This window comes from Molossus molossus, unplaced genomic scaffold (assembly GCF_014108415.1).
Source record: "Molossus molossus isolate mMolMol1 unplaced genomic scaffold, mMolMol1.p scaffold_m16_p_15, whole genome shotgun sequence".
Lineage (NCBI taxonomy): Eukaryota > Metazoa > Chordata > Mammalia > Chiroptera > Molossidae > Molossus > Molossus molossus.
The window spans coordinates 79,599,732-79,607,389 of NW_023425350.1; the positions used below are offsets into that span (position 1 = coordinate 79,599,732).

A 7,658-nucleotide genomic window follows, 5' to 3' on the forward strand; every position below is an offset into this window, starting at 1 on the left:
CTCTGATTCTGACGTCTTGCCTAGATTAGGCTTGTGGTCAGGGTTAGTTGAAACCCGTGTGAGCCTGTTTCCTTTACAGGAATTTCCGCAAAGACTATTAGCACTAGGTTTCTTAACTGTGGTTTTCTGTTGTTGTTTTCTTCTCTTGTACAACTAACCCCCAAAGTGTAACCTTAATGATAGGTCAAGCTTCACTTGTGATTGAAAATAATCTAAAATCGCTAAGGTTATTTTGTGCCTATTTATTAAGAGAAAGCTTCAAAATATAACATATAACTAAGAACACCCCTGTTCTTCGATAGAACAACTGAAATCATTTAACGCAGACGGGCAGCACCTGGAGACCACGGTGGTCCGACAGCGCTGCGGCGGCCGGCGCCTGGGCCGAGCTGGGGAACAGCCTGGCGCGGGAGCGCACAGGGCCCGGCCTGTCTGCGTGCAGCCCGGACACAGTGCGAAAGGAGGGTGAGTTCGCTTCGGGACGAAGGCGAAGTCAGCCTTCCCCGAGGTCACAGTGGGCGAACAGAAGGGGCGTGAGCAATTATAGCTGGAAATACGCTCTAGACACGCGCGCACTGGTCATCAGCCTGCAGGGCTCCAGGAGCAGGTGGGGGGCGCTCAGTCACGTGGGGCAGCAGTGACGACAGCGCAGCAGCGGGCGTGGGGCTCTGGGGACAGGCGTGGGCAGGACAGGACGAAGTACCGGGTCTCACGACGGCGTTCAGTGACTGCTGAGTTGAACTGGGTTGCGGTGGGTGGGGTGGGAGCTCTCGCTGAGGTTCCAGACACCCCCACGCAGACCTTGGAGCCGAGTCTGGAGGTTTTTAGAAAGGGGACTCGGAAGTGAATGTGCTCACTGGAACAGAACCGGAACCGAGCTGGTCCGGGCATGGGGACAGAGTCTCCGAAAATGGCTGCTGTCCTTCCTCTGCCTCCTCCCTGGACGGCTGCTCCTTAGCCCAGGCTAGAGCCTGTTTTCCGTCCCCGAGTCAGGGCCGACAGGGACGAGCTCTAGGCAGCGGAGTGGAGAGCACCGTGCCAGCCCTGGCCTAGTGTCCAAAGGCCCGCGGCTTCCATTTTCTCTCTCGTGGAGCCACACACAGCATAAGAGGCCAGCTACTCTGTAAGCAAGTCCCAGCTGGCTCAGAGCCGCTGTGAAAGTGTGGGAAGGAGGGGGGGAGGGAGAGGGAGAGAGGGAGAGGGGGTGGGAGAGGGGGGGAGAGGGAGAGGGAGGGAGAGGGGGAGGGAGTGAGGGAGAGAGAGAGAGGGAGGGAGAGAGAGGGAGGGAGAGGGAGTGGGAGAGGGAGAGGGAGAGAGAAATGTCTTGTCAGAGGCCAGTAGCTCCAACCATCTCCGCTTCAGACATGAGTGAAGAACTTACTAGATTTTCAGCAGACACTATGCAGAGCCGGAAAAATGGCCCATCTGAGCCCAACATGGATTGCAGAAACTGAGAAATAATAATTGGTTATGTTTAAGCAACTAAGTTTTAGGCTTGTTAGACAGCAATAAATAACTGAAACATCTGCTCCCACTGGATGAATCAATTCTGTTTCACGAGGGGGTAATTGTTAGGAGAAATGAAAATGAATCTGTTCAGCCCTGGCCAGGTTGCTCGGTGGGTGGAGCATCATCCCACACACCAAAAGGCAGTGGGTTAGATTCCTAGTCAGGGTACATATTTAGGTGTGGGTTCAATCCCCGTTGGGGCACTTATAGGAGGCAACCAATTGATGTTTCTCTCTCATATTGATGCTTCTCTCACTCTCTCTCTCTAAAAATCAATAAAACATATCCTTGGCTTAGGATTTTAAAAAATAATAATAATTCACTCTGAATATATATCTAACGGTCTTATGTGTGTCTATTATTGTATCAGAAAAGTGATAGCAGGGTAAATAACAGTCTCTTCCTTCAAAGAGGTGTATTTGGGTAGGAAGATAAGGAAGTAAGTGTACAACAATTCCAATCTAACCAGTGTCTGCTAAACGTCTACGTGTGCCAGGTCCTTTGCTGGTAACTGTCATTGTACATTGGCCTTCAGCAGTGACAGTTTAGCTGGAGAGACGGGCTGGGCTTCTAAAGATATTTCTCATGCAGTAAATGCTGGATTGGGGTGCACCGCAGACCACAGGGAGGTGCTCTGTGGACTCCGGCACAACTCTGAGAGAGGATTCATTTGCATTAAATATTTCTCTGACCTCAATTGTAGATTGATCATCTGTAATGTCTTCAAACTCTTCCCTAGACATTCATTTGCTTACCCCTCCCCACCAGCTGCTGCTTGACTCTTTCCAGACTTAGTTTCTCTAACACCCCATTTAAATGATGGTTGTTATTTCCCCCAGACCCCCTGAACCACTGATTTCCAGACATTATCCATCCCCCATCCCACCTTGCGCAGCCTGGCCTCACACTGTCCCCTCACCTGCCTTGCTGAGGTTGTTCACAAATCCAGTCACTGCACTCTGTTCCCGAAGACATGAGCTCCCCACTCACTCTTATTCTGTTCTGATTCTTGCTAATTTTAGTGTTTACATACACGATCTATGGAACACCCTCTTCTCCTCTTCCAAATGTCTTGCTCTCCACCTGACCACAGGCATTTATTCCTATGGTCACACCCTGGACTTGTCATTTCAAAACTTGCCTCCAGAACCTCCATTTCAAGTGGCCCCCTCCTGGGTCCTTGTCTCCCATCAGCTTCCTCCCGAAACATACTCATCTCAAGTCAACTGTGACCACTATTTGGTCACAGAAGCTCACACTGATCCTACAAATTTGCAATGACCCTCCTCTACACTTGCATTTTCCCACTTAAATTTTATTATTTATTATTATCACTCTCTTACAAATGACTTTAGTTCATTTGTCAATCTCTATCATATTTACTTGAAAAATACTAACTCTGTTACCTAGTTGCACATGCACAACTCGCCTGGCTGCAGAGAACACAGCCGTGCTGTGAGCCTCACTCTCAGTCACAGGAGACTCATGCTTCTTGGCAGCTGTTCTGTATTTCTCGAGTTCAGTCAGCCTCCCATTCTTCCAGAAAACAATTTCATAGTGATTTTACTAAAATCTCCTCCCTCGACCTCGTTTTCAGCTGACGACGGGAAAGCCACGGCAGGCAGGAAACAGTTTCCGCGAGCCCTGTCCAAAGCATCCGCCACCGGTCTTTGCAAGAAATAGTAAGAGACGCAGGCCAGCAAGGAGCCCTCAGAGAGAACGTAAGTCTGGGGTAGAGCTGTCTGGCGGAACCGGACACATGGAGAAAGGGGTTGATGCACAACCGTCCCAGCCATGCAGGAGGTTGTTCTGAGACACCAGTGGATGCCTGAAGCCGCGGGGTCATGAACCCTCCATAAACTAGGTTTGTTCCTGTACTTCCATACGTACCTATAATAAATTTCAATTTGTAAATTAGGTAGAGTAAGAGATTAACAATAATAACTTATAATAAAATAAGAAAGTATAACAATATACTGTAATAAGAGTTGTGTGAATATAGCGTCTCCTTCTGTCTCTTCCGGAATGAAGACGGCTCCTGAGAAGCCAGCGGACAGGGCACACACTCCGAGTGGCTATGCGGACAGAGGGGCAGTGCTCATCTTCGGCAGGACAAAGTGGGCAGTGTGACATTTCATCACACTGCTCAGAACAGAGCAGTGCACAGTGTAAAGCTTATGAATGTTCATTTCTAGAATCTCCTACTCTATACTTGAACTGTGGTTGACCTGGGTACCTGAAGCCGTGGACAGCAACACCGCGGATAAGGGAGAGCTACTATAGATGACGCTCAGCCGCCTGCTTGGTCACCAGGTAGAAAATGGTTTTATTATTCAAGACAGAGAATGTCGTAGGAAGAGCAGGCTTAGAGAAACTAGAATAAGTCCAGTATAAATCGGTGAGTATTAGATGGTATGTACATCTCTAGATAAAGCTACCCCATGGAGAACTGAATATATGACTCTAGACTCAGTAAACACATTTCAGGTAGTCAGATGTCTGTCTGTAGGCTAGCCGACGCGATGGGCAAGGACAATGTACAACTTGAGTCCAGAAGGGACCTGGAAGAGGGGCTGGGGACAGAGAACAGAAAGCATGGAAGCAATGGGAAATGTTAACACAGTGCAGTGACCACAGGAGGGAATGGTTTCGCAGATCCAAGGTGGTTTCAAGGAGAAAAGAGGGGTAACAGTGTGAATACAACAGGAAAATCAAACAGAAGGGTTGAGAGGGTCCATCAGCTCTGGTCATCCAGAGGCCACACCCGTCCGAAGATGCTACACAAATGGAGTGGGGTTGGTGAGAAGGTGCCATTTTGTCCTTTGATGAAATTTCTCTATAACTATAATTAATTCACTTCTAAACTCTCCACCAGAATGGACAGCGCTGCTCAAGGCATTCAACACGAGGGACTCGACCTTCCTCCTGCGCCGGTGTGTCTGGGCCTGCCCCTCTGTTTGGAGGGTCGCCCTCCATGGCCAGCACAGTCTGGCTGTGCCATAGGTCTGGAGACACTCAACCTCTCTTCTAAGCCGGGCCCCTTGCTCCGAACGCTGGACTGTCCTCGTCTTAGAGAATGCGCATTGTGGGAGAAGATCTTTTCCAGTAGACCCCAGGAAAGGGTATATGGGAGGGAAGTATCTTGAGAGCTTACAGAGGGTAGAGACAAAAGTAGGTTTTCAGTTGTGAGTATGTAAAACACAAATTTATTCTTGAAGTATTTATTTATTAAGTATTGTAGGACTTTCCATATGAACAACTGTAAACCTACTTTTGCCCACCCTGTATGTTTTTTTAAAAATCTCTATTTTGCCCTCATATTTGAATGGTTGTTTGGTTGAATATAGAACACCAGGAAGCACATCATTTTTGCCAGTTTTAAGGACAATTCTTTATTCATTTTGCTGGGTAATCAGTAGCCTTACAATCTGGAAATGCATGTCCTTCAATTTTCAGATAGTTCCTTAAATTATTTATAAAATATATTTTTTTCATTTCTCCATTCCTATTTTATAGGTTATGTGCTTATTTTTGTTCTATAGATATTCTATTACTTTAATTTAGGCTAATGTTCCAATTTTCCCCCCTCTATTTGCAATTTATTTAGCTTTTTGTTTTATATTCTAGGAGACACCTCACCAACCTCCAACCCTGATAGTTCGTTTTCCATTTCAGTCATTTTGCTTTTTAATTTCCAACTCCACTTTATTATGCTCAATGTAAAATCATTTCTTGTTTCCCCGAGAATGCAAAAGTCTGTTTTAAATGTTTTCCCTTTGCCTTATCTTCATTTTCTCCAGACTCCATTTTGTTTCAATCTTGACCTTTCATAGTAAGAAACTTTCTCAAATGTGTGATGGTTTTTCAGTGTTTGCTAACATTTAAGGATATTTAAGGATTTCAAATACACACATACACAAACTATGTGCAAATTCCTAAATAAAATATTAGTGACTTAAATACATTGCTTACTTTAATGAACACATTAGGATAAAATGAAATTTATTCCAGAAATTCAAGAATGGTTAAATATTATGAAAACATTAATATTCTCTAAGGAGCCCTGGCCGGTTTGGCTCAGCGGTTAGAGCATCGGCCTGCGGTCCGGAGAGACCCAGGTTCGGTTCCCGCTAAGGGCATGTACCTCGGTTGCAGTTTGTCCCCGGCCCTGGGTGGTCGTGCGGGTGGCAGCCACTCGATGTGTCCCTTCACATCGATGTTTCTCTCTCTCTCTCTTCCTCTCTCTCCCTCCCACTCTATCTGTGCAAAAAATGGAAAAATGTCCTCGGGTGAGGATAAAATATATATATATATATATTCTCTAAGGAGAAACATTATTTCGTAATATTCATAATTGCAAAAAAGTCATTGGACAAAAGTCAACACCAACTTATGTTAAAGAAATTACTTAATAACAAATCATCAAACAAGTGCTGGCGAGGGTGTAGGGAAAAGGGGACTCTAGTGCACTGCTGGTGGGAATGCAGACTGGTGCAGCCACTGTGGAAAACAATATGGTGTTACCTCAAAAAATTAAAAATTGAACTTCCATTTGACCCAGTGATCCCACTTCTAGGAATATACACTAAGAAGCCTGAAACACCAATCAGAAAGAATATATGTACCCCCATGTTCATAGCAGCACTATTTATAATTGCTAAGATCTGGAAACAGCCCAAGTGTCCATCAGTAGGCGAATGGATAAAAAAGCTGTGGCACATATACACAATGGAGTACTATGCAGCTGTAAGAAAGAAAGATCTTTTATCCTTTGAGACAACATGGAGGGACCTGGAAAGTATTATGATAAGCAAAATAAGTCAGAGAAAGACAAATATCACATGATCTCACTTATTTATGAAATATCATGTACAAAATAAGCTAATGATCAAAATGGATCCAGAGGCATGGAAGTAGGGAACCTCAGAGGAAAGAGGGTGGGTGGAAAGAGATAAACGAAGAACCCATATGCATACATGCATGACCAATGAACACAAACAACAGTGTGGGAAAAGGAGGAAGGGGTGGGAGCAAGAAGGAGGAGGTCAATGGGGGAAAAAAAGGAGACATTTCTAATACTTTCAATAATAAAGATACAAAAATAAAATAAAATAAATTACCTAGAATTAGTGGAGATGTACTTATTTCAATTAACTACATATGTATGCGTGTGTGTGTGTGTATATATATATGGTATATGTATGTGTGTGTGTATGTGTGTGTGTATATATATATGGTGTAGATATGTAAAATAGTACTATACTCATTGGGGAAACACTAGGGCCTTCCCACCGAAGTCAAGAATAAGACAAGGATATCTACATCTATAATTATTTAACATTATATTGGAGGTTTAATTACCAATGTGTTTAAACGAGAAAAAGCAAGTACAGGAGTTTCTGAGGAACCAAGGACTCTGAAAGCATAATTTGAAAGTCTATTTTGACACGCTTACCCTGTTAACTATTGAACACACCCATCAGGCTGCAGGACTGTGGGAGTGGGCCCCGCTGGCTGTGTACATCACCCACAGGGTGGCCACAGGACTGAACGGCTGGTTCTCCAGCCTCGCGCAGCACGGTGCGCGTGGGTCAGGGCTCCCAGCTCGCACTGTGACCATTCAGTGAGGCGTGCAGGTGTGGCTGGAAGGTCCCAGTGTCCTGCCCACAGCACACACATCCTGTTTCCTGTTAGACTTGTGGCTTGGTCACTCTTTGAACAGCCTTGCTTTACTCATGAGCCGGTCTCTCAAGGTAGCTTCTATTCAAAATGATGGCTTCCCCTAACCCCGGGGTTTCCTCCCTCAGAGCTATGCTTCAGGCCAAAGTGACAAATTCTTGTTTCCGAGTATTTAAAGGTACGTTTCAGTGCAGCCTTGGACACTGATTCTGCCAGCAACCCCGTGCAGGCCAGCATGTGGACAGATGCAGGGAAGCCCCATCTCCCTGCGCCTTGCAGAGAGCCCGAAGCCCAGCTGCCGACCCTCAACGCCAACACAGGGTGAGCGCCTGGTGCCTGTCAGGGTCCAGCTGCTCTCCCTCGGGGGGTGGCACAGTGGGCATGCTTCATCCTAGAGGTCTCAGGTGCTGTTCCTCCCTCCACCCTCACCCTAGTGGAAGGTCCTTTGTACTCATCTTTTCTCCTCTGAG

The 7,658-nt window shown here is 45.9% G+C and overlaps 1 long non-coding RNA gene across 1 annotated transcript; it reads left to right on the forward strand.

The window, feature by feature from the left end:
* Positions 1–378: 378 nt before the first annotated feature.
* On the forward strand, positions 379–4,886 carry LOC118631030. Its single transcript, XR_004959722.1, has 4 exons — positions 379–465; positions 3,107–3,230; positions 3,705–3,822; positions 4,385–4,886. It is a non-coding gene; the product is annotated as an uncharacterized LOC118631030 (long non-coding RNA).
* The last annotated feature ends 2,772 nt before the right edge of the window (positions 4,887–7,658 follow it).